General features: G+C 42.3%; 1 non-coding gene across 1 annotated transcript; it reads left to right on the top strand.

Annotated features, from left to right (window-relative positions):
- Nucleotides 1–1,028: 1,028 nt before the first annotated feature.
- Nucleotides 1,029–1,135, top strand: LOC117198753 (U6 spliceosomal RNA). The gene has a single exon (XR_004479986.1). It is a non-coding gene; the product is annotated as a U6 spliceosomal RNA (small nuclear RNA).
- The last annotated feature ends 20,174 nt before the right edge of the window (nt 1,136–21,309 follow it).

A 21,309-nucleotide genomic window follows, 5' to 3' on the forward strand; every position in this document is an offset into this window, starting at 1 on the left:
ATACAGATACAAAAGTAAAGAAATAGAAAAAAGTATCTGTTCCTTGTGATGAGAACTCGGGATTTACTCTCTTAACTTTCATACATAACACACAGCAATGTTCATTATATTTATCATGTTGTACATTACACCCCTAGTGCTCCTTTATCTTATAACTGTCTAGGGTTTTTATTATTATTATGTTCTCAATTGTATTTGTAATACTTGACACATGAAACTTGCTTTTGAATAAATTTTAGGAATACTGAGGATATGAACAATTATATAACTCGTTATTAGCTTTTTTAAAAATTTTATTTATTTATTTTTGACTGCGATGGGTCTTCGCTGCTGTGTGCGGGCTTTCTCTCGTTGCGGCGAGCGGGGGCTACTCTTCTTTGCAGTGTGTGGGCTTCTCATTAAGGTGGCTTCTCTTGTGGAGCACAGGCTCTAGGGTCGCGTGCTTCAGTAGTTGTGGTTCGTGGGCTCTAAAGCTCAGGCTCAGTAGTTGTGGTGCACGGGCTTAGTTGCTCTGCGGCATGTGGGATCTTCCCCAACCAGGGCTTGAACCCTTGTCCCCTGCATTGGCAGGCAGATTCTTAACCACTGCACTACCAGGGAAGCCCTCATTATTAACTTTTTAAAAATTAGGATCTGCAGGAAAGATTTCTTTCATAGTTCTTCCCTTCCTTCCAAATACAATCTTAACCTCTATTGAGCAGATGTATGTTTTTAAATTTTCTCTCCCTCTTTGCCTAGCTTCCATGAAGGTCTGCACTGAATTTGTGGCCCATATTTTATAATTATGCAATACTTTTCTGACTACTAACTTCTCAGATTATTATTTAACCTTCATTTTTCTTTTTTATTACTTTACTTTTCAAGCTTAACTGTACCATGGTTGTTGCTGCTTTTTCAGTTAACAGACTATTTTTTACAGCAGTTTTACAGAAACAGCAGGTTTATAGAAAAATTGAGCAGAAAGCACAGAGAGTTTCCATATATTCTCTCTTCCTTAAGTTTCCCCTGTTATTAAAAACTGGCATTGGGTGCTCGCTTCAGCAGCACATATACTAAAATTGGAACGATACAGAGAAGATTAGCATGGCCCCTGTGCAAGGATGACACACCAATTCGTGAAACGTTCCACATTTTTAAGAGAAATGAGTTTCAAGCATTTTTGTTGGAAGCATTTTTGCTGAAGACATTAAAACTGACTCTGGGCCTTACACAACTAAATTAGCTGGAGAAGATAGAATGATCTTTTCGTATTTTTATTCGTTGTTAAGTATTAACCAGCAAGCAAATTTTAAGACCAGAAATTATTGACCCCATAATTCTACCTTTTTAATAAAATTTAATTCAATAAAAATTTTAATTTTTTCAAAAAAGAAACTGGCATTGGTGTAATACATTTGATTCAGCTGATGACCCCATATCGGTACGTTATTATTAACTAAAGTTCATAACTCATTTGAGGGTTCACTCTTTGAGGTGTACAGTTCTATCGGTTTTGACAAATGTATAACATCATGTAACCAACATTTCAGTATCACACAGAAGAGTTTCACTGCCTTAAAAATCCCTGGTGCTTTCCGCTGCCCCCCTTCCCCACCTCCACACTTCGCTGTCTTTGCTGTTAGTTTTGTTTCCATTTTGAATTACATAAGAAAAAGGACAGAGAGGAATCACAATCATTTTATCCTATCATCTTATTGTGGAAACTTTCAAACATCCCTAAAGGTGCAATGAATGATCACCAGTATACCTTCCACCTGGATTCAACAATCATTAACATTTTGTCGATTTTATTCTCTATTGTTTATTTATTTTCCTTTATTTTACATATTTTTCTGAACCATTTGCAAGTAAGTTGCAGACACTGTGGACAGTTGATCTCTAAATACTTCAGCATACATCTGTAAGAATAAAGACATTCGCCTATACAATGTCGATGCCATTATCATAGCCAAAGAAATTAACTGTAATTCTATACTGTCATCTAATATTCAGTACACATTCAAATTTCCCCAGGTGTCTTTCAGAATGCCTTTTATGACTGTTTTGTTTTCTCAAACCAGGATGCCATTAAAATTCATATTTGGCCTGTATTGTCTTTTTAGTCCCTTTTTATTCAAAACTGTCCATTCATCTCTTTCCATCTTTTTTTTAATTGACATTCACTTTAAAAAATTTTTGTACAATATACATAGCATAAATTTTTCCATCTTAACCTTTTTTTCTTTTTTTGGCCATGCCTTGCAGCATTCAGGATCTTAGTTCCCTGACCAGGGGTCGAACACATGCCCCCTGCAGTAGTAGCGTGGAGTCTTAACCACTGGACCACCAGGGAAGTCCCTTAACCATTTTTAACTGTACTGTTCTTGATCCTATATGAAGAAAACCCTAAAGACTTCACCAAAAAACTATTAGAATTAATAGGCAAATTCAGTAAAGCTGCAGGATAGAACATAAAAGACCAGTAGGGCTTCTTTAAATTAACAATGAACTTTCTGAACTGAATGACATTAACGTTTTTTATATTTATTTATTTATTTGTTTGTTTATTTATTTATTTAAGCTGTGCCGGGTCTTAGTTGAGGCATGCAGGATCTTCGTTGCAGCATGTGGACTTCTTAGTTGCAGCATGCGGGATCTTTAGTTGCAGATGCAAACTCTTAGTTGCGGCACACATGTGGGATCCAGTTCCCTGATCAGGGATTGAACCCAGGCCCCCTGCATTGGGAGCTCCGAGTCTTACCCACTGGACCACCAGGGAAGTCCCAGTGACATTGACTTTTAAAAGCCTCAGGCCAGTTGTCTTCAAATATGTCTCACCTTCTGAATTTTCTTGCTTCTTCCTGATGGTGACTTCCTACCCTGTCTTTCTGACAAACTGGAAGTTAGTTCTAGAGGCTTGATTGGATTCAGGCTAATTGTTTTGGGGCAAGAACCCTTCAGAGGTGGTATGCCCATCAGAGTGCCTCACCTCAGGAGGACACACAGCATTGCATGCTGCAGTATAGGAAGGGCTTAATCCAGCCTTGAGTTGAATGAAATCTCTGCTCCTCTGCTCCCACTTAAGTGTCTTCAAGCTACACTCTCTATAGCTGTCTCCAGCAAACTTCATGCTGAATTTCTCCCAGCCACTTGTGTCCTGCCTTTAAAAAACAACTTTAACCTTTAGCAGCCAAGGATGGGAAGGAAATATTCAAGTAAATTAGCTGCAAATGTTCTCCCCCATCCCACTCTCCCCTTCCATATTCAGAAGACTGCTTTAATCTCAAGATGCATTTTTATCCTTACTTTTTTTAAATCAATAAATGGATATGAATTTCTTTGCTTTGATTTTATCATTTTGGTGCAGTTTCCTTCCAAAGGTGTTGGTGTAGGCAATTTCAGAAAAGTTCAAAGAGGGCTTCCCTGGTGGCACAGTGGTTGAGAGTCCGCCTGCCGATGCAGGGAACACGGGTTCGTGCCCCGGTCCGGGAAGATCCCACATGCCGCGGAGCGGCTGGGCCCGTGAGCCATGGCCGCTGAGCCTGCGCGTCCGGAGCCTGTGCTCTGCAATGGGAGAGGCCACAACAGTGAGAGGCCTGCGTACCGCAAAAAAAAAAAAAAAAGAAAAGTTCAAAGAGCCATTTTAAGATCTGGCTCCAGTTTCAATCATTATCTCCGGTTCATTAATCAGAAATATAGATGTCTAAATTGACTTAAAATTGTAGAAGGAAAGACAAATGGAAAACACTCAGATACTTCTGAAGAAGTTTGCAAAGGTTGGAGTAGGGGACTGGTAATAATGATTATAAAAATAGCTACTATTTACCGAACACCTGTCACATGCCTTGCTGCCTGGTGTTCTTTCCAACACGTTTTCTGATTCTCTGACGTGAACTGGGTGTCCAACAATTCAGTTCCCTTTGAACACTACCTGCATCAGATCCCACAACTTAAAGGGCTTAGTCCCACAAGACTGCCCACACTTCAGATGGCAGCCACAAGGCCTGGGCCACCCATACTTCTCACCAACGGCTACAAATTTGGGGGTTTTCACAACTCCCTCCTCAAGTTCAATAATTTGCTAGGATGGCTCACAGAACTTGAAACCGTGTAACTAAGATTGGACTTGAACCCACACGCCGGGACTCAAACCCAGCCAAAACCCAGACTGGGACTTGAACCCATGGTCTTTTAACTGAGATCACACACTTGGTCTCAGGACTTAATGAAGCTCAGATTCCTGATGCCTCATCACAGAAAGAATTCAGTGAGAGACAAAGTGATAGGTAAGAAGTGGATTTATTCAAAGAGAAACACACTCCACAGACAGAACGTGGGTCATCTCTGGAGGTGAGAAAGGCACGAGGAGTTGTCAGCTTTCAGAGCAGTGGGTAATTTCATAGGCTAATGAGGGGGAAGATTATTCCAACTATTTTGTGGGAGGGGTGGAGATTTCCAGGAATTGGGCCACTGCCCACTTTTTGATCTTTGATGGTCAGCCTCAGAACTGTCATGGCACTGGTGGGTGTGTCACTTAGCTTATGCTAATGTATTACAATGAGCGTATAAAGAGGCTCAAGGTCCACTGGGAGTCAAATCTTCTGCCATCTTGAATCTAGTTAGTTCTTACCAGTTCTTGTCATGTCCTATACATATGTCATTCTTTTGAAGGTTGTACCCTGCCCCCTTCCCTCCTGTTTCAAACTCAGGAATACACTTCCTTATATTTACCAATTTATTGTAAAAGATAAAACTCAGGAACAGACACATGGAAGAGAAGCATAGGCAAGGTTTGAGGGGAGGGCAGCACAGAGCTTCCATGCCCTCTCTGGGCGAATCACCCTCCCAGCACCTTGGTGTGTTCACCAACCCAGAAACTCATGGAATCTCAATCTTATTGTAAAAGTCTTTATACAGCTCATCTCTAGCTCCTCCTCCCCTCCCTGGAGGTCCGTAGGTGGGGCTGAAAGTTCTCACCCTCTAATCACAGATAGTCAGTCCTCATCCTTGGGTTCAGAATGCTTAGATTCAACCAACCGACGATCAAAAATATTTTTTAAAAAAATCTAGAAGTTTCCAAGAAGCAAAACTTGAACTTGCTGTGTTCTGGCAACATATCATTTACATTGTATTTCCAACTATTTATATAGCATTTGCATTGTATTAGGTATTATAAGTAATCTAGAGATGATTTAAAGCAGATGGGAGGATGTGCATAGGTTATATGCAAATACAGCACCATTTTGTATAAGGGGCTTGAGCATCTGTGGATTTTGGTATCTGAAGGGGTCCTCGGACCAATCCCCCATGGATACCACGGGATGAATATGTTTGGTCTTTGGGTAACGAGCCCCACCCTGAGGCTATCTAAAGACCCCATCCTAAATCATCTCATTAGCATACACTCAGATGTGAGGAAATGGGCTTGTTAACGAATAGCAAAAGACTCCTATCACTCAGGAGATTCGAAGGATTTTAGTAATCCAGGACGAAGATCCAATATATTTCTTATTATTATGTCACACTAGTACATATTTTCTGATTGTCTACTCTATGCCAGAGACTGGGTCAAGGGCTGGAGGTGCAGTGGACACTGGAGGGTGGGGTGGGAGGGGAGGGGAGGGGACAAGAAATGCATGGTTCCTGACTTCACTGAGCTTGAAATTTAGTTGGGGAGACAGATAACTAAACAGGCAATTACAATTCAAGTTTATAAGTGGTATTGAGACAGGAGGAAAGGGGGCGAGGCACAACCGTTAAAAGAAAGATACAGCCATTGAAGATACAACAAAAATTGTTTAGAACCTACTAGGCCCAAGATGGTAGAAGATTCAACTTCCAGTAGACCTTGAGGTTCATTATATGCTCATTGTACTACCTTAGCATGTAATACACAGGCGCCATGACAGTTCCGAGGCTGACGTAAAAGGCCAAAAAGTGGACTGTGGCCCAATTTCTGAAAATGCCCACCCTTTCCCCAAAATAGTTGGAATAATCCTCCCACTATGAAATGGCCCAGCCCATAAAAACTAATCATCCCAGCACCCCAGGGCTGCTCTTGCCTTCTGAGATCGACTGCATTCTGCCTATGAATGTGTATTTCTCTAAATAAACCTGCTCTCACTTTACCATGGCTCACTCTTGAATCCTTTCCTGTGCGAAGCCAAGGACCCTCACTTGGGGGCCCACCTCAGGGACTTAACCCAGACCTGGGGCATGACCATCCTGTTGCACCCCATTTTCCTGCAACAGTATGAAGGAGATATAAAAAGAGTGTTGGAGTGCCGAGGAAGGTACTGAATGTGGAGAGTGGGTTAAGGGTAAGGACAGAACACTTTATACTGTGCTGACTCTGAAAACAGAATTTCACATGCAGAAGAATGAGGTTGAATCCTTATTTAATATCATAAAAAGATTAACACAAGATGCATTAAAGATCTAAATATAAGAACTAAAATTATAAAACTCTTAGAAGAAAACATAGGACAAAATCTTCATGACATCAGATTGATTGCTTGGATATGACACCAAGAAAGCACAGGCAAAAAGAGAAAACAGACAAACTGGACTTAATGGAAATTAAAATTTTTTGTGTATCAAAAGGCACTATCAACAGAGTGAAAAGATAATTCACAGAATGGGAGAAAATATTTGCAAATATAAATTTGATAAGGGATTCATATCCAGAATATGTAGAGAACTCCTATAACTCAATCATAACAAAACAACCCAATTCAAAAATGGACAAAGGACTTGAACAGACATTTCTCTAAAGAAGACATACACATGGCCAATAAGCACATGAAAAGATACTCAACATCACTAATCACTAGGGAAATGCAAATCAAACCTCAATGAGATACCACCTCATTACAATTGCTATTACTGGAAAACAAACAAAAACCGAAAAAAACAAGGGTTGGTAGGGATGTAGAGAAATTGTTACGTTTGTGCATTGATGGTGGGAATGTAAAATGGTGCAGTGATTATGGAAAACAGTATGGTGGTTCCTTAAAAAAATTAAACATAGAATTACCAAAAGAGCCAGAAATTCCACTTTTGAAATTCTGAATTTCAATTATTTCAAAGAACGGAAAACAAGGTCTCTAAGAGACATTTGTACACCCATGTTTAGCTATCACAATAGCTAAAATGTGGACACAGCCCAAGTGGCTGTCCATGGATGAATGGATAAACGCAATGTGGTATATGCACACAATGGAATATTATTCAGCCTTAAAAAGGAAGGAGACTCTGACACATACTGCAACATGGTTGAACCTTGAATTCAGTACGCTAAATGAAATGTCAGACACACACACAGAAAAACAAATACTATATAATTCCACTAATAGGAGGTACCTAGAGTAGTCAAAATCATAGAGACAAAGTGTATATTGGTGGTTGCCAGGGGTCGGGCAGAGGGAAATGGGGAGTTATTGATTAATGGGCATGGAATTTCAGTTTTGCAAGATGAAAACATCCAAGGATGGATGGTGGTGATGGTTGCATAACAATATAAATGTACTTAATACCACTGAACTGTACACTGAAAAAGAGTTAAAATGGTAAATTTTATGTTGTATATATATTTACCCACAATTAAAAAAAAAAGACAATAACAAGTGTTGGCGAGGATGTGGAGAAACCCTCAAACACTGCTGTGGGATTGTAAAATGGTGCAGCTAGTTTGGGAACAGTCTGGCAATTGTACAAAAGTTTAAATATACAGTCAACATGTGATCCAGAAAATCCACTCCTAGATATATGCTCCGAAGAAGTGGAAACATATGTCTACATAAAAACTTGTACACAACGTTATTCACAATAGCCAAGATGTGGAAACAACCCCAATGTCCATCAACTGATGAATGGATGAAAAAATGTTATACATACAATGGAATATCATTCATCCATAAAAAAGAATGAAGTATTGATTTATGCTACAACATGGAAGAACCTTGAAAAGATTCATCTAACCCTTCTAACCCTTCATCTAACCCTTCCAAGGGTTAGAAGCCAGACAAAAAAAGCCACAGAATGTTTGACTCCATGTTTGTGACATGTCCAGAGTAGGCAAATCCATAGGGTAGTTGACAGGGACTGGGGGAGGGGGCAGTGGGGAATGACTGCTAATGGGAATGATGTTTGTTTGGGGGCAATGAAAACATTCTGGAATTAGATAGTGGAGATGGACGCACATCTTTTCGAATATACTAAAAACCACAGAATTGTACATTTTAAAAGTGTGAACTTATGTGAATTATATCTCAATTTTTAAAATTAAAAAAAAAAGACTCACTTGGAGATCTTGTTAAAATGCAGATTCTGAGTCAGTAGGGCTGGGGCTGCTCCTGTGATTCTGCATTTCTAACCTGTTCCCAGGTGATGCAGATGCTGCTGGTCCTTGGACCATACTAAGTAGCAAGTTGAGGCTCTAGCCTGCTTTTGACTTAGCAGTTCAGCTTACACAAACACAACAGCTCTATCTCTGGAGCTCCTGAAAGGGCAGCTGCCCAGGAACAGGACCCTGAAGTCAAGTGTACTTCAGCCCCCTCAGTCACCTAGTATAATAGGCACAGTCACAGTAACTGGACAGTGTCAAGAGATCAATGTCTCCTGCTATGAGAATAATCTCTGTGGCTTGGCCTGGGCATTCACAAGCAGCAAGAGACCATTACATAGCAGTCACCTTGTATTATGGTCTCAGTACACACATAAAAGTTACAAATAAAATAAAATAAATGAGAAAGTTCACAGGCTGATTTAAGTTATTGCTTCTCATGACTGAAAAAAAGTCAGCATTTTGATGCTTTCCGTAAATCTTCTGGCTGTAGTTATTAATCCCATCCCAGAAATCTTGGTTCTTTGAATTTTAAGTCCATGGCCCATGTTGCTGAGGGTTTGTTTTAATTTATTTTTTGAAGTCTGGAATAATGTTATATTGGAAAAATAAACACAATAGAAATAGTTGAATCTGAGGTGAAAACCCACTGAAAGAGCCACAGACCAAAACTAAAGGCCAACTAACATTCAAAGAAATTTCTTCCTTTTCCAGAAATGATACTGTGTGGAAAGTAAAAAGAAAACAACTGATCTTTATTAAACATCCAATAGGTACCTGGCATTCTTCATGTATTGCCTTGTTTATATTTGTTAAGAATGCTTTTGGGTATGAGTAAGAGAATACTTGACTGGGATGTATTCATCAGTTATTGCTGGATAACAAACAATCCCGGAATCTCAGTGGCCTTATGATAGTAAACATTTTTTTTTTCTTGCTCATACATCTGTGGATTGGCTGGAGTTGACTGTTCTAGGTTGGGCTTAGCACCAGTTCATGAGTTTGGTTAAATCCTGCTTCCCACATCTCTTCTGAGACAAGCAGGTTTCTTGAGGCACATTCTTCCAAGGAGATGTCAGAGGCTTAAGAGGGCAAGCCCAGCTGCACAAGCATTCATTTCATTGGTCAATATCTCAATAGCCTATTCAAGTCACCTGACCAAGCCCAAAGTTAAGACATGGGGAAGGATGCCCTTCATGAGGCCAAGAGTGTAGATGGTTAATTTCACCACAGAACAGGAAATAATTGGGACCAACCTGCCAATATACCTCTATAGGTTAGCTAAATGGGGATTTTTTTTTTTCTCCCATAGGAAGTCTAGAAGCAGGCAGCCCATGGCTGGTGAGGCTGTTCAATGACAGTGCCATCCCAGGCCTTTTCTCATTCCTTTTCACCATCTTCAGCATGTTGGAGCCTGCCTGTGTGCATAAGTTTCCCTGACTGGGACGTGGCTACTCACTTCCAGCCCTACATCTGCATCGTCTGCAGGAACAAGCGGGAAGCAGGAAGGACAGAGCCTGATTTCATAAGGCAAAAGCTTTCCCAGAAACCCTCAGCTTATTAGTCATTGACAGAAACTGTGTCACTTCCATCATGGAGATGAGCATGCTTACAAAGGCCCATTGCTGCCCTCAAACAAAATCGGGGTCCTTTCAGGAAGGAGAGGTAATGGACATTGGGTAGGCAGCCTGCAGTGTCTGCCATGCTGTTGAAATCTCACAAAAATTCTCTGTGATAAGCAATATTCCCATTTCAAAAATGAGAAAATCCTGGCTCCAAAAAGTTAAATTAACTCATCCAAGTTGCCTCAGCCAGGATATAAGGCTATAACAGGATTGAGATTTGGACGTAATACATTCATTTCACAACAACTCACTCCTTCCCACTAAGCTGGGGCCCAAGACACCTGGGTTCTTGTCTTTCTCTCTGCCACTAATGCAAATGTGTGACTTTGGATGTATCAACCAATATGAGTGAGTCTCAATTTCTGCATTTTTCCAATGTCCAGGCGGCAGTAGAATAACTTTATGAGTTCTTTTTCAAGCTTGAATATTCTGTGACTTTATGTGCTACTTCTAATATAAACTATGAAGATATATACCCTTCCTTCCTGCAGTGTTTTCAGTCATTTATTATACATTTGAGGTTGAAGAGTAAGTTGATCCACCAGGTTTGTTAAGTTCATATTTCAAGTTTATTAACTTTCAAGAGTGTTTCTTCCAACTCTATTCAATTACTTGGCAATCTATTGAAACTAATACTATAGAAAAATTGGTGTTTAGATCAATACAGACATCATATTTTCCCTCAGAGCATATAAACCTAGTGAATTACTTCTCTCTAGTATTAAAAAAAAAACCCCAAACTAAGGTTCTTTTTAGCAAAACCAAAAGAAATTAAAATTTACCCATGGTTCCAATCACTCAATGATAATAAATGCTTCTAGAATATTTTATACACATGTATAAAAATAAATACATGAAATATGTATAATATATATTATTTTGGATCTGCTTTGCTTTCAATTTATATTTTATCATAAGGATTTTTCCACAACAATAAATATACATTATATCATCACTTGCAATGCCTGCTAACATTCCTTTGATTTATACAAATATACTACAATTTGTTTAACTGTTGCTGTTGTTTCCAACTTTTTGATGTTAAAAAGCAGTAATTTGCCATGTGATACAAGTAACTGGAGTAATGCAATGTGAATTTGGATAGTACATTGATGAATTCTTAAACACTTAAATAGTTATATATTTATTTGTATACATATTATATATATTTGCTTATATATTATATATTTATTAGAAACAGTGTAACTAGCCTTTTGGTAGTCATGTAATGTTTAATTTTAAAATAAAATTAATTTAACTAAATGTCCTGGGTCAGTTAGAAGAATAAGAAAAGAGTAGGATGGGCTTCCCTGGTGGCGCAGTGGTTGAGAGTCCGACTGCCAATACAGGGGACACGGGTTCGTGCCCCGGTCCGGGAAGATCCCACATGCCGCGGAGCGGCTGGGCCCGTGAGCCATGGCAGCTGAGCCTGCGCGTCTGGAGCCTGTGCTCCGCAATGGGAGAGGCCACAACATTGAGAGGCCCGCGTACCGCAAAAAAAAAAAAAAAAAAAAGAGTAGGATGGTATGGTATGTGGATATAACACAGACCATGAGCACAGTGCTTGAATGAGACAAGTTTAGAAAACTCTGCCGCAAGCAGTGCTATGATAAATATCCCTGGGTACATATCTCTGTGTGTACTTGTCTGATGCTTTCCTTAGGATGAATTCTTACAATTGCTCAAGAGGTGGGCACATTTTTTTTTTAAATTCTCTTCCTTTTAGTTCTTTATTTAAATACATTTTTTAAAAACATCTTTATTGGGGTATAATTGCTTTACAATGGTGTGTTAGTTTCTGCTTTATAACAAAGTGAATCAGTTATACTGGGCACATTTTTAAGTTTTTAAATATGTTCTGCCAAACTGCTCTGCATAAAGGATGCCCAATTTATTCTCCCACATTCCATCCCATTGGAATAGAAGCTTCAGGAAGATAGACACTTTGTTCATTTCTGTAGACCCAATATTTACAATAGTACTTAGAAAAGAGTAGGTTCTCAATAAAAAATCTGCTAGATGGATTTGTCAAGGACTTTGAAGGGCCTGAGACCTTATTCTACTTGCAAGTGAACAAGGTGGCCTGCCACAGCTTCATGGATGCTGGCAGAGCAAACAGGACTCCCGGCTCAGAGACAAAGGACCTTACCACTCACTGCAATAGCAGTGGTTGGTGTACAGTATTTGTGCCAGTTCCCCAAGCCCCAATTTCCCAAGGGTGATGCAAAAGGGAGAGGGGATCCCGGCACACACAATAGGATGTGTTGCAGATAAGGAAGCTTGAGCTTAGACACCACTTCTCTTTTATAATGAGCAACAAGCCTGCCTGAACTTTGCCCAGAGGGAGACATTACTTTCTTTTTCTTCTCCTTTTTTCTCCTTCTCCTTCTTCCCCTTCTCCTCCTCCTTCTCTTTCTTCTTCTTTTTTGAGACATTACCTTCTTATACTGGACAGTAAACTAATTTGCCCTTTGCTCCAGAGAGAGATACTATCTCAGTCTTCCAAGGCTGTTTGTTATACAAACATTCTTAAAAAGACAGTCCTGAAAAGTTCTGTTCATAAAACATGCAGAAACACGAGACTCATGGAGAATTGTCTCCCAACAACACCCAGCCTTCATTTCTATACTGTCCTGGCTTTTGGCAAATTCTCCCGTGAGTATGCCACTCCACTGGCCACGTCAGTTCATCTAACCGACAAAGGCTAGAACCGAGTCCATTCACTTTGTCTCATACAGCACTTAGTTAAGGCTCCTCTCAATAGGACTCCAACCAATAGTATTGTCCTTGGCAGTTCCTCCACCCATGGTCGGGGACTCAGTCGGCTGAACAAATCCCATAAACCATCTGGGTCACCCTTAGAAAGCCAGGTGGCTTTCTCCTTAAATTGTTGTGCTGACCTTTCCTCTTGGCCCAAGGAATTGGTTCAGATACAGCAGGAGGTACTAGAGGTTGCACAGATTCCACTGTGACCTGCAGAAAAGAAGCCTACAGCAATCACATCACCATAACAACCCTGGCCAGTGAGAGGAGGCTGACCTGAATGTCTCCCAGGGATGAGGACGTATCACCGATCAGTTTAGCTAAAGTCAGGGACTGGTTTCATACCATCTATTCCAATTGGATGACTTCCTTCTTGGGGATAATTGTGAAAAATAATAAGTGTGAAAAACAATGAGCCAGGTTTCATTCTGGAAATAGCCTCATTTTGGAGAGATCCCTGCAGTTGTGCCAGTATTTTCTTAAATACTTGAAGATCTTTTATGACCATCCCTATGGTGCAAGTCATGGTGTTTTCAGGAGGGAGACAAGTCAATGCCTGACTTAAACACAAGAAGTACAGTCCCAGGCTTGCCCATGGTGCTCCTGGAAAGAGAGTGTTGTTTACAATTGTTGGGGCCTCCCAAGTGGGACATGCATCAGTCAGAGGGGGCAGGTGACAAACTGGTAGGCCTAAAGATGCCAGTTCAGTTTGAGTAATTAAGGAACTGCCTGAGGGCAACCTGTCTTGTCCATCCATGCCACCAACTGGGGCATTCACCCAAATTACTGAGCAATGGCTATGGGAATGGAGATAGACAAGAGGTTGACCCTGGGAGGTACAGGAGCTGGGGCCAATCCCTGCTGTTCCCAATAGACTTCTCTGTAAGCTTAAGGAGACCAGTGATCAAATCACGGTTAGAGCCAGCTAGTGGGGGATGGCAGACCAGCTGACAGTTAGATTTAAGGCATTTGCAGCAGTTTGAGATCAGGGCACTTTCCTTTGTAAGGAAAGCTCTAGAGGTGGTTCTGCAAGACAGAAGATTGCTAACGGCCTTTCCTTCCCCATACCTTCTGGAGACCAAGGTGCTCCCTCCCTGGTGCCTGGGCTGACCTTCTTCCTCCACTGCCACAAATCACTGTGCGCCTTCCAGGAGCTATAACCTCACCTTTTCCAGTCACCCCCTGCTCACACCCAGACCTCTGTCTGAAAGGCTGGTGCAAGGACAAGGATGGTTTTATCAAACTTATAGAGAACCATTATGGCCCTCACTTTAGGGGGCTACTAGCGGGGGACTCAGTGAGCAGGGTACTCAATGAAGCATTCATTAACCTTATGATCTAGGACCATATTAATCCAACAAGGGAGTCCAGGCGGCTGAAGCAGAACTAAGTGTGAATCTCCTAGGCCCCCTTTAGCCAGGTTTCTATCTTGTAATGATTAATTTTATATGTCAGCTTGACTGCGCCACTGGGGTACCCAGACAATTGGTCAAACATTATTCTGGTGTGTCTGTGCTGGTGTCTCTGGATGAGACTGTCTGACTGTCTTCCAGCTGGGACATCAGTCTTCTGTCTTTGGACTTGGACCCGCACTGGAACTCACATCGTTGGCCCTCGTGGTTCTCAAGTCTTCAGACTCAGACTAGAACAACCCCATCACCAGCGGCTCTCCTGGGTTTCAGCTTCATGACTGCAGATCTTGGACCTCAGCCTCCATAGTGATGTGAGCCATTTCCTTACAGCGATCTCTCTTGTATGTATCATATATCATCTATATCTATATATCTCTATCTATCTATGTTTGCATGTATGTATTTCCTGCTGTTTCTGTTTCTCTGGAGAAGTCTCACTAATATATTCCAGGAGAAGATAACCTGGGTTGCAATTAGCCCAGAAATGGTTAAGATGAGATTCTGATTTTTTTTTTTTTTCGATACGCGGGCCTCTCACTGTTGTGGCCTCTCCCGTTGCTGAGCACAGGCTCCGGATGTGCAGGCTCAGCGGCCATGGCTCACGGGCCCAGCCGCTCCGCGGCATGTGGGATCTTCCCGGATCGGGGCACAAACCCGCGTCCCCTGCATCGGCAGGTGGACTCTCAACCACTGCGCCACCAGGGAAGCCCGAGATTCTGATTTTTAAAACAAATCACCCTTACCCCTTTCATGTTGAACATTACTCAAGGAGTGGCCAAGAGGAGATGATCTCTTTCCAGGGACATCGGTGTTCAGTGGCCTGTCTGCCTAACTAAGGTGCTTGGACCAGGAGGAGGTGAGAGAGGGAGAGTCAGAAATCTTTCTGAGTTGTTTTTTTAGGACTTAATTCTACCAGATGCTTATGGATGGTAGGGAGGGTTATGGGCAGAATTGTGTCTCTCCAAAGTTCATATGTTGAAGTCCTAACTCCTAGTATCTCACTCAGAGTGTGACATTATTTGGAGATAGGACGTTTAAAGAGGTAATTATGGGAATTCCCTGGTGGCGCAGCAGTTGAGAATCCGCCTGCCAGTGCAGGGGACACGGGTTCGAGCCCTGGTCCACGAAGATCCCACATGCCGCGGAGCAACTAAGTCCGTGCACCTGGACTACTGAGCCCACGTGCCACAACTACTGAAGCCCGTGTGCCTGGAGCCCGTGCTTCACAATAAGAGAAGCCACCACTCTTCACAACTAGAGAAAGCTCGCGCACAGCAACGAAGACCCAAAGCAGCCAAAAATAAATAAATTTTTTTTTTTAAAAAAAGAGGTAATGATGGTAAAATGAGGTCATGAGGGTGAGCCCTAATTCAGCTTATATACAACATATATTTATACACACATATAACCTACCCCTATGCCACAACAGCCACGGAGTTTCAGCAAGCAGGACCAGCCACTGTTTATTGTCACCCCATGCCCTAGAATAAACCAGGGTGAAGGTTGCAGCAGGGTTGGACTTGCACATCTTCTGTGTCCCTACCGACTAGCAGGTTGCTCTCCAGCAGGTCCTGCCTAGGGTTCTTCACTGGCCTCTGAGCATCAGCTGTGGCTTGAGATTCACAGGCAAGTCACTCAAACCAATGCCTCCAAGTCCCGTAAAGAAGCAGAGACCAGGAAGGTGAGAATTCTCAGGGTTCAGCCAAATGAGTTCCCTTTCTGTTTTCTCTCTCTGCATCCTGCAGATAAACAAGCTCTACTGCTTCTCACAAACCCCAGCGCCCTCTGACTCCCCGAGTAACATCACTCAACAGAGGTATCAGATTGTGACTGGTTAAAACAGGACTTAAGACTTTGGAAATGGAGAGAGACAATGGATGCATCCAGAAAGGACAGAATGACTTGTGGGCTTCCAGCATCTCTGTAGATTCAGTGTATCTCATGTGAGTGAATAAATTAATAAAGACACATGACCTGCCCAAGGTCATACAGCCAGTTGGCCAGGGCTGGGATTCAACCCCAGGGTGCCATCTGAGGCCGCTGGAAACTTCTGCAGAACTCAACCCCAGGGTGCAGTATCGTCACTTGGAATTTCTTCCTTCCCTTAGCATGTGTCTGCCAGGGCATTGCTCACACTAGAATGAAAGGATTTGTTGTGTGTCTCTCCCACATGACTCCAAGATCATGTGACATATTATCTATTTACCTGTTGGTTTATTTTCAATCAACTCCCATTAGGATGCAAACGCTATAAGGGCTGGGCTTTTTTCTTTTCAAATGACATGAAATTCACATAACATAAAGTTAACCTTTATAAAGTGTATACAATTCAGTGGCATTAAGTACATTCACAGTGTTGTGCAACCATCACCTCTCTCCAGTTCCAAAACATTGTAATCATCTTAAAGGAGACCCTGTACCCATTAAGCAGTCCCTCCCCATCAATCCCTCTAGCCAGCCCCTGGCAACCACTAATCTACTTTCTGTCTCTAAGGATTTGCCTGTTGTAGACATTTCATATAAATGAAGTCATACAATACGTGTCTGGCCTCTTTCACTTAGCATGATGTTTTCGAGATTTATCCGCAATGTAGCATGTATCAGTACTTCATTGCTTTTTATGGCTGAATAATATTCCATTGTACAGATAGTCTGCATTTTGTTTATCCATTCATTTGTTAACAGTTTTTGGTGATTGTGAACAGGTAGGGTTTTTTTTTTTTTGTCCACTCCTATCCCCCAATGCCTAGAACTGAAGAATAAAGAGTGGGCCAGGTGTTATTCATTCTATCCTCCCCAGTAGATAATGGGCATTACTAGAAGGCTTGTAGATCTGAGATCAAAAGAATAAATGACCAGAGAGGCAGTAACAGTGGAAGCCTCTCCACTGTGAGGGAGGAAGGGAGGGGCCCAACTGGAGAAAAGCTTTCTATTTTCTACCTTTTGAACTTGAAAAAGTGAATCATGATGGCCACAGAGAGACATCTTTATATGCCCAGTTCTGAGGATGGAGGTTATTTATCATCAGACAGCAAAAGCAAAATGATGCATTAAGATGTTGGCAGATTCACAGTAAGTCAACAAGTAGGCAGAGAAGGCAGATTCTACCTACCAGGCCAGCTCTAGGGAGAAAGTCATTGAAGTCCAATTGTCTGCCCACAAAGGACTTCATTAAATTGCTGAAATTACCAGGAGCCTATTGCAAAAAAAAAAAAAAAAAAATAGAAAGGGCTAGGGGAGTAATTTCTCTTTAATTGTTGATGCAATTTAGAAGAAATTAAATTGCAATTATGTTCGTTTACTTAGGAGGAGACCGACTGTGAACACCCGGTGGGGACCTCTATCAGCCTTTTCAAAATAAGATGGCTTTTTAGCTCGTGATGGTTCCCAGGGGCCCGCCCGGTTCCTTAGCGAGTTTGGCTACTTCGGCGCGCCCTCTCGTGGCCATGTGTGGAAGGTTCGGCAATTGTCCTCCGTTCTCCAGCGTAGTGTGCAAGAGCAAGGGGCCAATTTCAGCCACACTTAATTTGTCACACTTAAACCGGAAAGTCCGTCTCAGCATGTGCCACTTGCGGGGGGGGGGGGGAGGAAGGGCTGTAGGAAGGGCTGTCTAGATCAACTGACTTCAAAAAATTGTAATTATAAAGTTAATTATGATTATGGTTATAATTTCAAATAGTTTCGAAGATCATAATGTAAAAGGCCAGTTTCCCCGACCAACTTTCTCACATCCCAAATAGTATCACATGTTATTTCAGAAAATTCCAGAATTTTCCTCTGCATATACACGCGTGTCAAGTGTGTCCCCATCTTCCCTTCCCCCCCATAAACGGGATCACATTATACACACTGTTTGGCACTTTGCTTCTTCTTCAAGCCCTCCTCTTAACAGTATACGTTGGAGGGCTTCCCTGGTGGCGCAGTGGTTGAGAGTCCGCCTGCCGATGCAGGGGACACGGGTTCGTGCCCCGGTCCGGGAAGATCCCACATGCCGCGGAGCGGCTGGGCCCGTGAGCCATGGCCGCTGAGCCTGCGCGTCCGGAGCCTGTGCTCTGCAATGGGAGAGGCCTTAACAGTGAGAGGCCCGCGTACCGCATAAAAAACCCAACAAAACAAAAAAAAAAGCAAAACAAAACAAAAAAACAGTATACGTTGGAGAGAGTCTCATGTGAGCACATGCAGATCCAGTTTATATTTTCTAAAGGCTGTATCATCTTACATGTCATGGACGTACCATACTTTTTTAACCAGTCCCCTACTGATGAACACATAGATTGTTGCAGCTGCTTCTCCAACAGAGCAGCCCTGGATATCTTTGTATTTTTGCATATCTGTGCACATATTCCTGGCAGTGGGCACATTACTGTTGAAATGATAAAGCTGAAATGGCTGTTGAGGACCTTGTTGTTACCTCTCCCTGCTCCCCCCCCCCAATCCCCTTCCTTTCACAAGCATTCACTGAGCACCTCCTGATTGCTGGACTGGGAGCTGAGGGTACATAAATCCATAAGCCATGCCCCTCCCTAAGCTGTCCACAGTGTATTTGGGCAGATGGACCAGTCAGCAAACAAACATCTGTAATATAATAAGCACCTGTATAATACAGTCCACGGTCTACATAAGAGGTAGAATGGAATGTACTGTGGACACAAAAAAAGGCTGTCATCAAGATTGGGAGAAGTCAGGAAGGCATCCTAGAAGAGGCGATAACACTTAGGTGTCATAAGAACTTTCTAGGATGGGGCGCGGAGGGGTGATATGGGTTGGAGAAGAGAGAAAGAGGAGAAAAAATTCTTTGTGCATGCGCAGAGGTCAGATGCCCCTGGAGTCCTACATCAATATGGCTGAGCGATGGGAGGAGCTAGTCAGGAAAGGGGCGGGGCCAGGTAATCAGGGGCTTTGTCAATCACTCCAGGGAGCCTGGGTCTCATCTTGTAGGACAAGGTTTCTCGGAGTGGGCTCTGGAGACCACCAATTTCAGAATCCTCTATGGGAGGAGGATGTCTTTATTTAAAAATGGAGGTTCCCAGGACCCACCTAGATCTGCTGACGCATGCTCTCTGGAGACAGATCTTTGGAATCTATGTTTTTTAAATCAACTCTCTGGGCCATTTTTAGATTTACTAAAACCTGAGAACCTTGCTGTTGGCAGTCATAAATACACAATTGTTCATTAGCAGGTGTCAATGTTTATTTAAGTCACTACCAGCCAGAAGCCAAAAAGGCTGATCTGAAGAGTATTTGAGGGACAAAGTTTACATATCAGTCAGGGAAAAAAAAAATGCAAGAAATAAGATTGCTAAGTTAGATAAAAGAACGGCTAGTTTTCTAAAAGGCAAAAACGAAAAATCATGTTTGGGGTTGACTTTGTTAATGGGCTATAAAATTATAGCTGAGCATACTCTTATGGGAGAGTAAAGGGACTGCGTTTGATCAATTGTGCATTGTTCATCAAAATCTTGTGACAGAAAAAGCTATATTTTCCAAAGTGTCTGATGAGGGACAAGAAAGCTATTTAATTAGTAAATGCTCTAATTCAGGGATCAATCACATCTTTTCTGTAAAGGGCCAGATGGTAAATAATTTAAGCTTTCTGGGTCAAACATCTGTCTGATTACCCAACTCTGTCTTTTGTAGGAATGCAGTCATAGGTAATATGTAAATGAATGGACATGGCTATGTCCCAATAAAATTTTATTTACAAAAACAGGTAACAGGCCATATTTGGCCTGTTAACCTCTACTAGGACTTCAGCGCCAGGAGCTGTGCCCTCAACCACTGAGTGCACTGCCTCAAGTGCATAGCTCTGGAGCGGCTATGGAAATTCCAGGTGAGAGGTCCACTTTCAAGGGAGAGCACCAAGCACTCACTGCCATTCGAGAACCTTCTTTTCTCATCAGAAGATGCCAAACTATGGAACCATAGAATAGTTCTTTGTAGCAGATGATCTCAAGTTACATGGGAATAATTACTGACTGAGTAGGTTTGCATTTTACAATCAGAACGGCAGGCATGGCAGAAACTCCAGGTCGACTCGAGCTTTGGGTATTTTCACTTAAGAAAGTCCTTGCTGATGACAGTTGCATCAACTGGAACCCCAAATAATTTGACATGATTGGAGATTCCCACCCCACTGCTGAATTCTAGGGGCCTAGGATGCAAGTAAACAAATATGTCCCAAACACAGACGTTGCTAAACAGCTTCGTGCTTCAGCAGACCTATCAGAAGTTGTCATGTGGCTGAGGGGAATCAGCCTCCCAGGGAGGCTCATTCTTCTGGCTCTGGGTTGGAGGCCTCGGTTTCTCACCACAGGGACACTTCCACAGAGCTCTTTGAGTGACCTCACAACAAGAGGGCTGACTTTCCTCCAGCGAGACTCAAGACAGAGCAAGGAGGAGGGCACCTCCACTAGGAAGCCACATGCTGCCATTTCCCCACCATCCTACTGGTTCCACAGCCCTGCTCAACGTGAGCACCAGGAGGTGACCCTCACTGGGGCCGTCTTGGAGGCAGGCCACCACAGTCACATTCTAGGGGAGAAGCTGAGTCTGGTAGAAGTATAGCGAATCTGGGGCAGATGTAGCAGGAATTGTGCATGGAAAAGCAGCTTGGGGCTAGGGTTCTGAGGCCTATCAAAGCCAAGTCTAACAGTTTTAACTGGGAACCAACAAACGTAATTATTACAGGGATGTGACATGATCAGTTTGCATTTAGGATGCTGGTGCTGCTGGTAATATCTCCTGAAGATATAGAGAGAAGTGAGGGATTAGAGGCAGCAGATCCATTTGGGAGCTATTGTAATAGTGTAAATGGAGAGAGAGTAAATGATTAAGAGACAGGTAGGCTGCTGTAACAAAGAAACCTTAGAATACGATGTTTTTTTTCTCTCTCACATAACAGTCCATGTTGGAGATCTAGGGCTGGAATTGCGGCATGAAAGGGTTGGGGACCCAGGCTTCTTCCATCTTCTTGTTTTGCATTCTCAACACCTGCTTCCACCTTATGATCTAAGATCCTGCCAGCATGCCTACATTCCAGCCAGAGAGAAGATGGAAAGGTGACAGTGGAGGACAAGCTCCTGGCCTTTAGAAGCACAACCCAGAAACTGCATGCATCACCTCTGCTCCACACTTCATAGGTCAGAACTTATAATTCCAGAAGTACTATAGTGTGGTCATAGTCACA

This window comes from Orcinus orca, chromosome 16, assembly GCF_937001465.1.
Source record: "Orcinus orca chromosome 16, mOrcOrc1.1, whole genome shotgun sequence".
NCBI lineage: Eukaryota > Metazoa > Chordata > Mammalia > Artiodactyla > Delphinidae > Orcinus > Orcinus orca.